Source organism: Corvus kubaryi, unplaced genomic scaffold, assembly GCF_017639235.1.
Source record: "Corvus kubaryi isolate FWS band 111438036 unplaced genomic scaffold, C.kubaryi_AGA036_p1.0 66, whole genome shotgun sequence".
Lineage (NCBI taxonomy): Eukaryota > Metazoa > Chordata > Aves > Passeriformes > Corvidae > Corvus > Corvus kubaryi.
In genome coordinates this window covers 8,466,824-8,484,172 of record NW_024582054.1, presented here as the reverse complement: position 1 = coordinate 8,484,172, position 17,349 = coordinate 8,466,824, and the positions used below count along the sequence as shown (strand labels likewise).

General features: G+C 36.7%; 1 long non-coding RNA gene across 1 annotated transcript in view; it reads right to left on the bottom strand.

Moving 5' to 3' along the window:
- Nucleotides 1-17,349, bottom strand: part of LOC121674068 — a 139,855-nt gene that overhangs the window by 104,327 nt on the left and 18,179 nt on the right. The gene's annotated exons all lie outside the window — the stretch shown is intronic.

Below are 17,349 nucleotides of genomic sequence, written 5' to 3'. Positions count from 1 at the left end.
CTTAGTGACTGAAGCAATCACTATCTTCTGTCAACTGACTCACAAGAAGGTTTCAGAAACAGCTTTATCTCCTTAGACTGAAACAGCTCAGAAATTTCCTTTGTAAGACTGCATTTCCTATTACATTATGGCTTTAAAGCATTCTTTAATTTTAGTGTTATTTTTACATCATTAGTTTATAGTACATTAAATACACGTGATTTAGGAAAGATATATCTTAAAGTGTCATTGAAAACTTGTGACTTCCCTCACTTTGTAATTAATTCTTAACTGATGAAAAAAGGAGTGGTGATCTTGTACCATCAATTGAATTGATATAGAGGGATATGTCACACTACTGAGATTTCTGGCATAAGGCACCGCTACTTAATAGTGTAGTGGTTTGGTCCAAAATACTCATTACTGTTTATCTGCTGTGAGATAAGAATTAGGAGAAATGCAAAGCAGGCACCAAACTTGAAAGAATATAAAGAAGTTTATTAACAGACCTAAAAGAGGACGTCCCTTCCGGGACTATGCTTGCTAACCTATGACAAATAGATATTCTTGAAGTTATTTAGGAAGGATTAAATTGCAACAACATCACTTAAGATATGGCTTTTAGATTCTCTTATAATAATAGTATTAGAAAAGAAGTTATTACTAACTATTATAAATAATTTTCCTGAAGCATTTTATAAAGGATAAGTCCGTATTTTTCCTCAGCTAGTTGGCTTTGGTTCAAATCCTAAACCTAATGGCTGCTGCTTAAATAGAGCATGTGAGGAAGAGGATTGTGAGGACATTCTTAACTGAGCAGACCAAAAGTCCATGATGTTCAGTGGCCTCAGTCTGGCAGGGACTTATGGGAAGACTATGAGAACACATAAACATATGATAATAGAATTTCAGAGGAAAAACTTTCCAGCTTTTATAAGCTTGCATTTGAGGTACTTTCTGCATGCATGACTGTAGCTGTGTGGCTAGCTAGTGCTGGCTGGATTATTTTTTTCTCAATTTTATGTAATTTCTTTAACTTACCTTTTAGTCTTTTAGTTTCCACAACAGCCTACAGTACTTTGCTCCAGTTTAGATATTTAATGAAAATAAAAAATAAATTAATTTACATTTTCTTTACTGTACCACCTGGCATTATTTTATTTTTATGTTTCTCAGGATGCTTTATTGCTAGAAATAAATAGACACATAGAATATCCTGGACCCACAAAGATGAGTCTAACAAGTCTATCAAGTCTAACTTGTGGGTCTGCACACCACGTGTCTGAGTATTGTCCAAATGCTTCTTGGACTCTGTCAGGCTGGTGCTGTGACCACTGCCCTGGGGAGCCTTTTCCAGTGCCCAACCACCCTCTGGGAGAAGAACATTTTCCTATTCATCTCTCTGCCTCAAAACTTTGTAGACCTCTAGCATAAAGTTGACTCATTGCAGTTGTATATCTGTATCCTTTTTGGGTTCCTACAATTGTGTAATTTCAATTTCAGTGAATATCTGGCCAATATCAATATTTTGAACAGTTTATGCTATTTTTAATGAAAACATAGCTCTTCCAATTTTCCAAAGAATATATTTTTATCAATCAAAAAGTCCTTTACTATGACACCGGGAATGTTTTTGAATGCAAATACAAAGTAAAAAAACCTCAAGCATTTTGCAGACAAAATATATCTCATTTCTATAACAAAATTGTATTTTCATATATGGAAGCCAGTCATTCACAACATCTGAATATGAAAATACTGGTGACGAATTTTGTGTGTTTAAGTATTAAATATTTCCTCATCCGTTTCTTATATTTATTAAAACTGTATTTAAAATTTGAAGCTTTTGATATAAAATACTCTTTATCTCTGTTTTTTTTTCCTTTTGCTACTAACAATACCAGACTATTAAGAAAAGTAACTTTAAGTAGGAAAAAAAAAAACATTTGAGAGAGTACAGCCCTACTGGTGCAAATATGTTTTCATTTCCTTTGGTTATTTTCCCCAAGTGGTAGTTACTAAGTGACTCACTAATAGCTACATTATGCCTTTCAACAGTACATTGATTTATTTCATTTGCTACAAGTTTATTCTTCATGTTTTTTGGAGTAGCCTATCCAAATTTTGGGTTCTGCCAGTTCAGCAAAACTTAATTTTTCCAGCAGCTATCCCAGAAGTTTTTTTTTTTTACAACAAATGAGTGGTTTTGTTGCACTAATAAAACAAGCTTAAACAAAATTCATTTCCAAAGCTCATTTCAACCTCATAGTGCATCTTCTGCAAAACAGCTCCCTTTTTCTTTTCTCTTTTTTTTTTTTGTGTCTGCAAATAAATAGTTTGAAAACATCTCAGAATACTGTAGATTTTTAAAAGCTTCATTTTTATGTGTTCTATTTAGCAGTATGCATGTGATTGCACTAAATATTATACCACCTCTATGACAATATTCTATAACTGTTTGTGTGTCGATCTGTGAACTCATAAAATAAGAGTAGGTCACCAGTTATTATTTGGTGTTTGCTTTCAAGGAGACAAACTGTTTCTTCCAATTGCGATAAAATGTATTGGGGCAGGGGGCAAGGGGGGCAGAGAGAGCAGGGAACAGAAACGAAAACACCTTCTCTCAGATTTCTTTTTTACATTGTTTAGTAGGAGGGTAATGGCTTGAAATCCTTCATTAGTTTTGCTGTCTTGCAGATCCTGTACTCAGAGGAGAGAGTGATGATCATTTTGTGACAGTGCCAGCTGGAAGCAATGTCATGTACAGAGTGTAAGCAGCTATCTAACACCCTAGGTTCTGAGCTAGAGGAGAGATTTTTAGCTGTAGGAATTCTTAAAGAACACTGTTACTAAATGTTCAAACTCCCTCTGTGTTCCCCTAGGCCCAACTCTAACACAGGCCCAGCTGCTGAAGTTGAGAGAAAGGAAAGCACAAGAAAGACGCAACTGGCAGGAGCACAACAGTAACTGCAGCAGTGAGGAGGAGCTGTGGGGTTATTACAGCTAAACTACAACACGTGTCGACATCAGATGGAGCAATCTGCCTCCTGTAGCATCCTAGAAATATGTATAATTGTAGATGCTCTTCTGTGGACACTGAGAAAACCCAACATGGCTTTGTGAAAGCAAAAACATTACATCAGAAAAAAATATGTTGCTCTTATAACCTTGTGTTACACTCTATGCAAGATTTTATATGATTGCTGATTCTGAAAAAAAGAATGAAAAACTAGATTTGCAGGACTTTTGGCTTATTTGTTGAACAATGTTCAATGACTAGAGGACATTCACCATTGCTAAACACTTTCTGCTTCCTACTAATACTGCCTTCTTGGTAGGCACAGTCCTGTTCAAATGCAAATAATATAACTTTTGCTCTCATGATACACATTGTCTCAGAGGAATCTTGAATATGTTTTTCAAGTGAACTCGATATCTTTTCTTTGCTTTGCATTATGGCTTGACAGATCCACACTCCAACAATTAGCATTAATCTGGCAGCCTCACATAGGATATGTCTTTACAGCTGTTGTAGTTTTACTTCTATTCTGTTTATAAATTGACATTAACACACAGCTTCCCTTGTCGGGAGAAGGACAAGCAGTGGTCCAGAGGACACAGGGCTGAACAGTGCATTTGTTCCTCCGCTGTGGGGAACTGAGGTGTGACTGTGTGCAACTCAGTTAACTGTGCTCTGCTGCAGTCATCACCATTTGTGAAACAAAGATCATAAGAACATTGTTGGATGAGAAATATTAATCTTAATGTGGTGAAATGCTGTCACTGCTGCCTTTGTTTTACATTGAGAAGTCTAAACTGTGTCTTGAATAACGTAGATTTACATAGTGGTAAAAACCAGGCCTTGTAACCTCTCTAATGACTGATTCAGCTTCCATTATTCTGATTCCAGGTATTACTAACTGGCCAGTGGATCCCTCACAAGCTCTGTACGTCCCAGTGAGAAAGACTTCTCAGCTGTCTTCAGAAATCTCACTCCTGTGGGTGTTTTGTTGTGCAGTTTGAAAGTGCACTTATGAATAAATATTTTACTTTAAGAAATATGTGGTTTCTTTTTCTATTTCTATTTGGCTTATATGTGGAACTTCAATTTAAAGGTAACAACATAAAAGAAGTCTATTACAGAATTTAATACAAATTATTACAGTGTTCTCAATACCAGTGTCACTGTGTTCAGAAAACTACTTGTTCCAAATAAATCTGAGATTCTCTTAGGTCAGTAGAAGAGTCAAAATCTCTGCCAGACAGCTCCTCAGTGGATATAAGACCCTCGTTCACTACCATAAACAGGATATCTGCACCACACCAGGTGCAGGGCTGCAGGAAGGAGGAAACAATGCTCTCTTGTGGAATTAGAGAGAGAAATAGTCTCCTATCTCCCACTACATTTATTCTTTACCAAGAAGACACACTTGTATTGGGACCATAGTGCTAAAACCAGTGGCACAGAGGGTAGAAGCATAATAGAGAAACAGAATTTCAAAAAGGGTTGTTTCTTTCTTGCATGAAAAAAGCCTAGAAGTGTGGAATTGGCTTTTCTACTGATAAAGACCCATCCAGAAACATAATTTACAATGTTATTGTGAGGCATAATTCAGGAAGAGATAAGAAAAAGGCTTGCAGGGCCTGCCACTAGAATGGAAATCACACAGAGATTGATAATTTTGAGATCTAGTTATCAAATCCTTGCAGAAAGAAAAGTTGTAAGAACTTACACTAATTTCCATTGCAGCAACATTGCAAAATTTATGGTTAGATCTTCTCTTTGGCAGCCACTAGAGGACAACCTGATCACATACTTTTAAGTTAGTCTGATGTTTATACCCATGGCAGTACGTAGGCACCAGTAGCCTTTCATCTACTGCCCCTTCCCTCTGACAAAACTAATTTCTAAATGCTATGAAAAGCCACAATTTTTAAGCATATCAAGAAACATGTACCTCACAGGTCCGCATGAAAATCTGTATGAACCTGATCCATAAGTTTTGATCTGTAAAGAAATGTAGAGTTTTGCACAGCTGTCAGGAAACAAAGCAAAGGAATTTTCATGAAGGTGAATAAACAGGAAATATGGAATAATGCGACCTCTGATTTGTTTGTCCTGAACTGATCCAGATATTTTGAATTACCTTTATCTTATGTTCTTAATAGCATTTTAAATAGCTGTACTACTGGAACATATATATTACAGTATTGCCAAAAGACCTCAATTTACCATATGTAGTAATAATATACAGGGAGAGCTTCTTCTCTAGAAGCCCTACAATCTGAGCAGTCAAGACAGAAAGGGTGATAAAAGAAAAAGGGGGGGGGGAAAGGGTTCAGTGCAGTACACCAGCAGAAACGAGGGGATTAAAAGAGAGATAGTAACAGGATCTGTCCATGCACTTGTTACCTCAGAGGTGCAAGAAATAACAAACATTTTCTCCCTGTAGAGATTTCTCTTAACTTTAAGAATAAAGTATTTGTAGTTTATGCCTTTGAGAAAAAGAAGATTTTTTTTTCTTGAAATCACTAATTTATATAGTTATATCAATGTGCCTGGATTTTTATTCTCTTGCTCATTAGAGAGGCTGGCAGAAAGAAAATTACCTGTTCTTCTCACATCCCTTTCTCCTGTGTACTAAGAGTGAATTTTTCTCTGACTGCAGGTATCTACAAACTTCTTTTATAAGCTAGGACAGTCTTACTTCCACATATTTACCCATATAAAGCATATTCTGCAGTCTGGAACTTCCCTATCTCAAATATATTTCCTTCTTCTTCCCATTTTTGTCAGACTTTCCCCTGGAGTAATTCTCATTACATCCAATTTCCATCTGTCCACGGTTTGCACAACGGGACCTAAAAAGGGCTTGTGTTTTACCTCATTTTACGTTGAATCAGATTTTTCAACAAAAACCAGGGCTTCTAGTCCTTAAAGGGTTAGTAAGTAAATGTGCACTGAAAGCTCACTGGGGTGGGAGCAGCAAAAGCACAAAGCATTAAGTCAGAACAGCAACAGGGAAACAATGTCAGCACAAGGACAATAAACACTGTTATTCTTAGTGCTCCAGGAATAACAGTGATTATTGTTCTGGTTTAAACATCATGTTGTTTTCATAATTTTTCTGGACAACAGCATAGTGTAAGAGGAAGAGCTGAGGTGACCCATAAGGAGATTTTAAAACTATAAAATGAAGAGAGAGAGAAATGCCTTTTTGCTCATGTTAATTTTGCATTGATGGAACTTTAAGAATGCTGAAACCATAACACCTAGACAGATGTGCATACATATTTATTTATTTCTTCGTGGCAATAACAGCTTCTGAATTACCACAGCACACAAACAGCCATGTGTATGGCCCCATAAAGGAACCCTTTCCTCTCCCTCATCTGCATCCTTGATGATACATCACTCTCTTACACTTTGCCTTTCAATGGGATTGTAAGATTTTGAAAGGAAGATCCTATCCAAAAATGATGCACCAAGCTAGTTGAAAGCTGTTGAGTAAAGCAGCATATTGATAGTGTATTACTATTCCCCACATGAACGCTGGTATTGAACAGGTACCAGTGAGATATCTGCCTTTTATGTGTACCTCTATATTTACGTTCACTGCCACTAAATGGATGCTGTGAATCACTATAAAATTTGTTTACACTGATACTAGCTGGCATTGTAAAGTACTTGCAATACCCTCATAGTTAGACTACATCCAATAATGCCTCGCTGCTGCTCAAAGACCAGCTCACCATTCTAAAGCAATTTGCAAATTTCAGTACCTTGTCTGAGATGTCCATTGTGCCCCACTTTGTTGTCATTGGAGACGTAAAAACACCATACATAGCGCATAGCAACTGTAAAGTAACAGCTCACTTTTCCCAGTGCTAGTCCACAAAGTTCCAACTCGCATTTCAGCAATGGTTTGGACAGCTGAGAGCCAAGTGCCAGCTGTAGAAAACACCAGTTTCTGGCCTGAAAGCATAGGTGATCACAGCTCAGGCTTCTAATTTTCCTTAATATCTTTTTGAAACACTTTTGTTAATGCCTGGTTCTATCAAAAAACTTTCCACAGGTTTAATTCCCAAAATACTAAGACAGATCTCCAGAGAAACATATCAAAATACTTTTATCAAATGAATACATAAAATATCTTTTTTTCATGTTTGTCTTCAATTTTCCGAAGTTACCTGATGAAACCAGCACCACAAAATAGGGCAATTATCATAATTATCGAGCAGTTATTTGGTACACAAGCTCCATTTATTGTCATACTGGGATGTCTGTTTCTCTTATTCTCTTGAAAAATCTCTCTCAAAAAATAGGCACAGGAATGAAGTAAGTCATTATGTATTCCAGCCAAAGGCTACTCTGCTTCTTCTTTCTTTCCAGAAAGCCCAAATTACTTCTACTATCTTATAGTGTTCTACAAATGCTTTGTCTTTGTCCCTTTTGATTTCAACTGCTGTGGAATTAAAGAAGAGACATAGCATGGACTGAATTCCACCGAGGCAACTTTCACCTCCAGAAAATTCTAGCTTCACAGCACAGTCCCTTCCATTTCAAATCCTTGTCAGCAACCATATGAAAGAAAAGTGTAACAGCCAAGGCCATGAATAAGCAACAGAAAGAGGCATCAAGAAGAGAAAAACATGAACAGTATAGACTACCCCGTCTTGATCAGTAAGAGCAAAACCAGATGACTTTCAAAAATAATTCAAACAAAACTCAAACTCCTTTTTTTCACATGAAGCACATAGACAATCTGAAAATGGGATGTTACACAACCCTGCCCTAAGCAGTATGGTCACTGCAATTCACAAGGCAGGAAAAAATATTTGTGCAGGCCACATTCTTTCAAATTATGGGATAAAGGAAATGGTTACAGATGCAACAAGAGTTTTCATAAAAAAGGCACTTTACACTTATGCTGGAAAGCAGCGCCAGTCATTGCAGGGGAAGTGTGAATCTGAAAGGACATCTAACCTTCTGCAGTAGATTAGGACTTTATGCATTGGTGCTACGCTGGACTTTGCACAAGAGGCACATAACCTGTTAGCTGATAGAACTGCCTTCTCCAGTACCCCACTGTCTATAGGCGAATCACCTACAAAAAGAGAGTAGGAAAAGATAGTGAGACTGACATGCAACAAAGTTTTGCCATATGGGGTTTACTTCAAAATCTTGAGCACTGAGCTCAATCACATAACATTTGTGAATATAGGACTCAAAAAGCACCTGCCAAAAGAAACTCTGGAGCACAAGTTGCTGTCACCTTCAAGGCGACTACAAGGTTGTGGATGTAACTGGCTGTATGAGACAGATATTTACAGAGAGTGCTCAAGCACACAGGTGTTTCTAACCTTTCCATGACTGGAAAATACACAGCAGACTATATTGCCAGTACAACTTTGCAGCTCATATAAAGCAACCTAAGCTGGCGCTAGACTGTTAGATTTCAATACCATTTGAATCACTACACAGAGTGGATCCAGCAACACAAATATTTACCCTAGGGTCTGATGTTGGTATTTCAGCTGTCCTTATAGTTTTCTGCACCCTAACTCAGATACATTCACATAACCACACCCTGACAGCCTCTAAGACCTACCAGCAATATCTGTATAGACTTCAGAAAAGTTAGCACTCCCCATTTCACTCAATTCAAGCATTTCAAAGACTGTTTCTGAGTTTGTACAGTCAATAACCTTTAAGTTACTTCTGGAGGCTGGCAGAAGTTAGCAAAGGCTGACTTTTCACTACCATTTCCATTGGATTGTGCCCATCTCTTATGACTAACTTTGGTAAGGTTGGCCAGACGATGCCAGCAATCACATGAATGAGATAATTATAGACACAAAGGGATTTTACAGTGTTGACTCTGTTAGCCAAATTAGCTGTCGGTGGTGAGGGCTGCAAGACATCTGTTATTCTTTCACTTCCTAAAAGCAATTTGTCAAAACCAGTAGTGTTCATGGCTATAAAATGAAACACTGGAATAAATTCTTAATTTCAAACAGTCCAGGCATATTAAATTATTCTGCATCTACTTAACATTCTCTCTGGAGAAATGACAAAATGGGAGTAAAAAACTATTTCAATCAATACAAGCCACTTAATGTTTCTGGCAAAGAAAACATAAAAGTACCTAATTTAGTTTTGTGCTTAAAAGTGAATGGAGAAAGAGCAGAATGGAGGTAGAAAAGTAGAAAAAGAGAAAAGAAAGCAAGAGCAGTATTAGGAAAAAAAGCAATAGTAATTGATTTTAAAATCAAATAAACTCTGGAAAGCTTCCAAATGAAACTGCTTCACAGATACACAAAAGAGTGTGAAAAAAGAATGCAAATGTTTTAGAAGTAGTTGCAATAGCCCCACTGGATTTTCTGTTTCAGATACCATGAAACCATCTGATTAAATGGTATTATCTCTCAGGTTTTCCGTTGCTTATTTGCTTTGCTGCTCTTTTTCATCCCAGTCTTAGAACAGTCACTTTGGACAACTATCAGAGTAGGACTTGAGTAGTATCAGCTAAAATTTTAACTCAAAATCATTACAGAATGTATCAGCAGGAGCTTGAATTCTAAGTAATTTTTCTTTTTTTTCCAAATCCTGTACCTTTCAGTAGATTTCCTCCTGAAGTGCGGATGCAGAGGTCAGAGTGTGCTTTTTGGCAGGGTTGTCTTTACTCAGTTAATTGTAACAGAGAACACACCAATGCTTTCATATGTAGATAGATTTCCCCCAGAATTTATCTTTTTTTTTTTTTTTTTTTAATGATTACTGTTCTTTACATTACTTTCTTTCACTTTGATACAGTAATAAAAAAGGTCACATCTGACTTTGAACAATTCTACAGATGGCCCTTGAAACATGTTTTGTCAGTCTCACTTAGCGTTTCCAACCAAGGGCTGAACTACATGCTGAGTTTGATGGGTTTTTATTACTAGTGATATCAGACCAGTTTCCCTGCTGGATATCACAATCATGTATCTAACTTCCCTTCTTATGGCAGTTTTTCCCTTAACTAAGCATGAGCCTGTTTGTCCCTACAGACTTCTTCTAGATGCATAATGCTTTCTTGGTTTCACGTAGAATGAAAAACTAGGCCTTGGAGGCATCCTAATTTATATGCCTTATCTGAAAGTGTCCCTCCAGCAGAAATCACTTTGTCAAAGTGATACCATGGCATCATATAAACATACTCCCAATATAATTTTTCCATCCCAATATTCATTTACTCATCAAAACAATTTTTATCTCCTTTCTCCTTAATTCATATTCCAGTTCTAGTATGGCAAAGATAAAATCAACATGCATCTAATTTATTTAGTAATGTACTAAGTCCTTTTAAGTAACTTTGATACTAACTGAAAAATTGCTTCCCAGTTGCACATAGAGTGATGTTTATAGTTTGGCTCCTCAAGGGTTTTTTGCTCTGCAGTGAGTTTCATTTGATTGTGTCAGATTTAGTGAAACAGGTAATTATTTTCCTGAAGGCATAGCTAGGCTTTTTTAAAGACTTAATAAATGTTCACAGTTTTAAAGTTCAAAAATATTTAGATAAGGTATAAAGAATTAGCAAATACTTCTAAACACAAAACACCTGTTCAGGGCAGGAATTTTCATTGCCCCCTGTCACTTGTTCAGCCAGGCAGAAAGAAAATAAGGAATCCTCCATATCATGCATTCTGTCTGTCTGTTGGCCATATCGATACTGTCTCAGGCAATGTAGGGTGTGATTTCAGTAGGCAACTCTCTCATTCTCCCTTACGTTCATCAGTCTACTGATCTCCTCCTGAAGCTCTGTCACTAAGAGGAATTCCTCTGCTTGGACACCACTAGTACAACCTAATAATACCCTATACAAACAGATATGATTAGATTAAGGTTAACTTATGGATGTTTTTGTTTTGCTAGACATGAGTAGTGAATTTTCCCCTAAGTTTGATCTCTTTATGTTTCTGACAAAAAGTTCAAGTACTGAACACTTTCAGAAACTAATGTGGAGTTCAAAGTAAAAATTAGATCTACCACACAAATTCCAAAATATTTTAAGCAAAGAAATTTACATGACTGATTAGCTCACAGCAAGAGTGGTACTTACTAGAAGTACTAGAAAATAATATACAATGAATGAAAAATTATGTGCTTTATGATTTTATTTATTTGCCTTATTCTTTTTTAAGGAGAAAACTGACCATGGAACAAAAAGTGGAAAATCAGAATAAAGAAAGTATATATCTAGAGTTATTTCCTTGAGCTACAAAATACCTGAGGCATATATCTTTCCAGTTTTCAATTCTAATTAGAGATAATAGGTGTGAAATGAAAATCCAGATTCAAACAACATTAACTAGCAGGTTATGAATTCTTATCAGACATTAAATTTTCAGCAGGTACAAACCTAAATCTATTCAACTGATGAGATTCGAAGCTTTGGAATGTTGGGGGTTTTTTCTCAGCCTTTACTTCTACCATGGAGTGCCCTACATGAAGTATAGGGCACTTCATGTATTTCAGCATACCTTGAGAATTATAAGTCAAAACTCTTTAACTTTTCCATCAACTCTTAGTATAGAATTTTAAAAGAAGTTTTCAGCATCTGCTGATATGCTTTGTTTTGCAGAAGAGGTTAAATACTACACTATATATCTTAGCTCTCATTTGGTATTTAATTTGGTTATAGTAATTTCCTATTTTTTCTTTCTGTCCCACTCCCTTCTTTTCATACACATTCAATGGATTATCTGGATCAAATGATGAAATTAATAAATAATAAAAAACATCTGCCAAAACCCCTTGCTGTGCTTTCACTAGCAGATGCCATTCCCACAGGAAGTTCTTCCACAAAAGTACTCCCTTTCTTCTTTTCTGTTGCACCATTAGTGCTTTTTAAATACTCAGAAGTATATGCAGACCACAATGTCCTAATATACCTACTGGTTGTAGTAGTTCTCTCTGGCAATGAAATATCATCCAGGCCGTGTTTGGAGAGGGCAGCCTAACCCTGAACTTCAAGGCAACATGGTGCTGAGCCATGAAGTAACTAATCCAGAGATTGCCAAAGTTCTCTTTTGCTCATCTGTAGTGGGTTGACCTTGGCTGGATGCCACCAAGCCACTCCACCACTCTCCAGTGGGACAGGGGAGAGAAAATAAGATGGAAAACAACTAGTAGGTTGAGATTAAGCAATTACTAAAGAAAAGAAAGCAAAAGTTTGTGAGCACATAAGCAAAGAGGGAAAAAAATTTATTCTCTCCTTCCTGTCAGTGAGCAATGTTCAGCCACTTCCCAGGAAGCAGGACTTAACACAAGAAGCAGTTGCTCCAGAGGGGAAACAATGTAAAATATCAAATAGCCCTCTACCCCTCCTCCCTCCCATAGCTTTTATATCTGAGCTTACATCACATAGTTTGGAATATCCCTTTGGTTAACTTGGGTCATCTGGCCTGGTTGTGTCCCCTCCCAAGACCTTGCCCTTCTCCCTTGATGGGAGAAACGCTGAGAGATGAGGCTGTGCCAGCCCTGCTCAGCAGTAGCCAAAACACTGGTGTGTTATAAACACCTTTCTAGCTACCAATGCGAAGCACAGCACTGGGAGGGCTGCTGTGGGAAATGAATCCCACCTCAGCCAGACCCAATACAGCATCATAGCTGTAAAAGGCATTTTGGGATCTTCCAGCAACCCAGAACCCACATTTTGTTTTCAGCATATTTAACAGTAATGATGCCGTAGCTCATGTGTGTCATGGGCATAAAAATGTATTGCTAATTTCCTGAAAACTGGCAAGGGATAATTTGAACAATTCCCTATACTTAAGAGGCTTCGGTCTGTGTCACAGCTAAAAGAGGAAGATTTACTGAGGGTGTGGAATATAGAGTCTAGATGAGTGATTTGTCTATTTTTTTCCTTGTGGTAAGTCAATTCAGAGAGCAATATATACACTGTGTACACTTTTTTCCTGTTTGTTGGATAATTTCATATGATAGATACAAAGACTCCTTTGCCCTATTTTATTTGTTATATTTAGTCAAATTATTAAAATGATTGCTATACAAATAACAGCTACTTACAAAAATAAACAAAGAATGTTTTCTGTGTCCAAATAATTATTTATCAGCATGAATTTGCCCTCAAAGCTAATGTAAACGAAAATAGATTGAACATTCAGTGTTGATCAGAGAGACAGCATGATGTACTTCTACCAAACCATTGACAAATACAGATGGGAAAGGGTCAGTGCATTTATATTCCTAGCTGTTATTTGGACAGATGGCCAGTCACTGCAGCTGAAATTTTTCCCCCTAATTTAAAATTAATGAAGTACTAGAGATCCACCAAATTATTTGATTTTTTAAAATATTTCCTGGGGGAAATGAATGTATTGCTGACTTTTGCCTACCTCCTCTTACAAGCAGAATTTTTCTCAATCTGAAGCTGATGCTTAGAAAATTAACAAGTGCAGCACTCAGCTACATGAAGCTCATGATTCTAGGAAAAACACAGAATACAAAATTTTACAATCATTTTGACAGTGAAACAAACACCTCTGTACTTTGGTGGGGTTTTAGGTGGTTTGGGGTATTTTTTGTTTATTTGTAGGTTTTTCGTATTGTATGTATGCATGTTGTTTAGACTTGGTTTTGATGGAATAGCTTTGGCCTAAGAAACTGTGAGGAAACTTACAGACTTTTAAATGAACTTATAGTTTTCTGAATCTATTATTCTCTGAGAAAAAAAAAATACATTTAAAAAATGCTGTACTCCTTTATGTGGTCTTCCAGCCAGAACTGTTACCTCAGAAAGTCTATTCCCAGAACTATGCGAACATCACTGATGATGTAATCACAGATGCTTTTGACAAATAAAATTACAGTCATAAACAAGTAAGTCACATTGGCTGGGAACCAGTAAGAAACAGGGGAAAAACAGTGTTTATTGCAATGGAAATAACCAAACTGGAGAAGAAAGGAATGTTTCTAGGAAGATGGTTAAAAAGAGTGAAGAGAAAAAAACAAATATCAAAAGTTCAAACAAAATCCCTGGCTTTCAGAACTTCAGAACTTAAGAAAAACGTGAATTTGAATATTAACATATCAGACTTGTCTCAAGCCGTATTTTACCTAAGTTCTAGCAATAACTCTTAAGCACTTGGTCCTTATCAGTCAGCATTTTTTTCGTATGATACACTGATGTTATTTCACTGGCTACAGGTGAAAATCATTTAGCTGAAAATCAAAAAGCTCTTCTCTCTGACAATACTACCTTTGGCTTGGCCTCCATCTTACTTCCACTTAAACTGAGCAGAGCTATCATCTTAAACAGAAGTATGGTTTCAATATTCATGTTAGATGGCTCCGTGATAGGTGTGCAGTGCACAGAACATTTCTGCTGCTGGATAGGCAACTTCAAGTGAACATGTGTAAGATTCCTTTAAGAGGAGAGAGATGTGTAACACCACCACTCTGAGTGCATGAAACAAACCACAGATATTCTGGAAATAACAGTGTGCAGCTCTGAAAATTGTTTTTCAAGATAAAACTACTCTTCATTCTTTCTATTTCCTGGCTTAAAAGTACAAAAAGATTGGAGGAAAAACATTTTTTGAGACTTTTTTTAAAGACATCTTTGCCTATTAATTTGCTGAAGTGATTGAAACAACTGTTCTCAGGCTGAGCCGGTTGATGCTCAAGGGAAAGTCCCAACTATGTAATCAGAATAGCTTAATCTTTTTAAATATAATAACAGATGAAGAACATGAAGCAACAGTTAGTCAGTCTAGAAGGTAAGCCTCTGCCCACAAAAAGGAACAGGAACATACTATGCCCCTACAAGGTTGGTAGAGAAACAGTTAATACAAGACAGTGAGCTCAGTTTGAGCTTAGTGTGTTGACACAGCTGCAGACTGTGACAATAAAATCAAGCTAAGGAAGGGTGGCTTTTTGCCATGATAACTTTGGGGTGGAAGCAGGCTTTGTGAGGTACCTCTATATGTCACTGCTAGATGAGTAAAATCACTGGCAGATATTTTCAGCAAGCACTAGTTCATGTAGTAGAGTAAGCAAAAATCTTATTTTGTCTTGTGTTTTTACCCAGAAATGAGTGCATGTGATGGACACAGCATATAGTAGGACATCCAAAGATTTGTTTGGTACATCGTGTATGTTGATATGAAATTCTGTATGTGGCTGACAATCAAGAAGCGCTCAGTAGTGATTACTTGGATGAAAGGTCACATTATGAAAGAGGCAAGCTTTTGCAAGGATCAGAATGGTAGCAAAGAGTGAAAGTGATATCTTTTTCTCTAAATAAGGAAGGCATTACACTGTTTATAGAATACTTTCTCACAGGTAGCAATACTTCTGCCTCAAGTGGTGCAAGACATAGTGTATCAATATACTGTTGAGAACCAGAAAACATGCAGAGATCTTACCTATTTTTAATTGCTGAGATATATGGACTTTTGGGTCCATATTTGAAAAGTGTCAAGAAATTTAGAGCTTTGAGCACAGTTTAATGACTAATGAAGTATATTTGTAAGAATTGTACCAATGGGGCTTTGTTTTTCATTTTGCCACAAACCAAAAAAGAATGAACAAGTTGCATTTATTTCTGTCTAGTGTCGAAGCAAATTGCAAGTACAAAATTTGCTATATTCACCAAATAATAAATCCAAATCTGTGGTTTGTAATGAGCCCTGTTTACTCAGCACCTTCACCAGGTCTCAAATTGCGATGTTGAGGCTCAGAATAAAAACTGAATGTCTGCATGTAAGTTTTATGATTCTACTTTGATCTCAAGGATTGTGGATAGAATCTCAGCTTCTCAACTACTGCAATTTTTCCAAACACTATTTTGAAAGCCACATTATTTTCAGCAGGATAGAAGGCTGAGTGGTACAACCTCTTATACCTTCTAACTACTTGTAACTAGAACCCAGTGACAGTTATTTCTTTTGTGAAATCTCTTAATATTAAAAAAGTTCGAATCTAAAGCCCATTTCAAATCGTACTTCAGTGGGATATATAGAAGCCAGTCAACTCCACAATATTATAATGACTATAATATTTGCTTGGTAGGGAAGGGAAATGGAGAACTTCAGTCTGTGTTACAACCATCCATCCACCTGCAGTGCCACCTTCTACAACAAAATACTGCCCTCCTACCCTCAAATAATTCTGCTCCTCTCTAATTTCAGCTTTCCAAGCAATGAAGTGTAGGCATCTGTCAAGATGGAAACTAATTTATTCAGAATTAAAATGCAGCATTAAGATGGATTCTCTTTTTTTATTTTTCCTTTTCCCTTATTAATCTGAAGCTTTGAGGATGCACATGGAAATCACTTTGCACATCTGCAAAGTAGTTAGTTACACAACACATAAGATACACGAGTTCCTAACCAGTCAGAGGAGCATGAAAAATAATTAAATTATTTGTACTTTATTTAACAGTCCAGTCGAGCATGTGCAGGAAACTGGGATTTTCCATATTTCTTTATCCTTTCTCACTACACTTTTTTTTTGCATTCACATTCTTAACAAAACATACCAAAAAAATGAGTCCTACAAAATGCATCTTTACATGATATTGAAGTGCAACTCTGTTTATTGCAGGTTTCATAAACCTCTAGTCAATGGGGTAGAATGTACTTTCAAAAGGAAAAAAAATCCTTAAAGTTTTCTTCAAGTAAAATGACAAAGGATCTTTTGAAAGAAATCTCATCACCTCCAAATATTTTTAAATGGAGAAGCAGACACATAGTTAACTTTTCCCTTTATGATGAATAATTATGTTAATTATTTGGAAACCATGGACAAAAATTACAATATGGAAGTCATGGTTACATGAAGAAACTTTCCCCTCGTCCTTTCCAAAAAGCTTCCCTGATTAGTATAGATGTGTGGAACACACTTTGCTGCTCAAATTGGAACAGGATGCGTAAGGAAAACACTGAGGACTGAGGCTGCATCCATACAGTTCTCTTAAAGGTCTCTGTTACAGAGACTTTAAGAGTGAATTTATTGGGTTTGTGGTTTTTTTCATTTGATTTGCTCTTGAAGGACCCTTGATGCTCTAACTAGAGAAGCTAACCCAAGTGAAAAGATTCGCTAGGACCATTCAGCCTTACACATTTCTGAGGCCCTCTAGTTATGACTAATATTCAAGGATATCGCTCCTGAAAAGAGAGAACAGATTTCCAGTAGATTGCTAAGGTAGAGAACATATCACATTAGGTTCCACTGTTTCTTTAAAAGTTCCAATCCTGTAATTTACTGACTTTCCTCTCCTAAAATGATAGAAACATAAAAGGGTTGCAAGAAAGATGCCCTCTGCATCACAAAGAACTGTGATACATTACCTCTCCTGG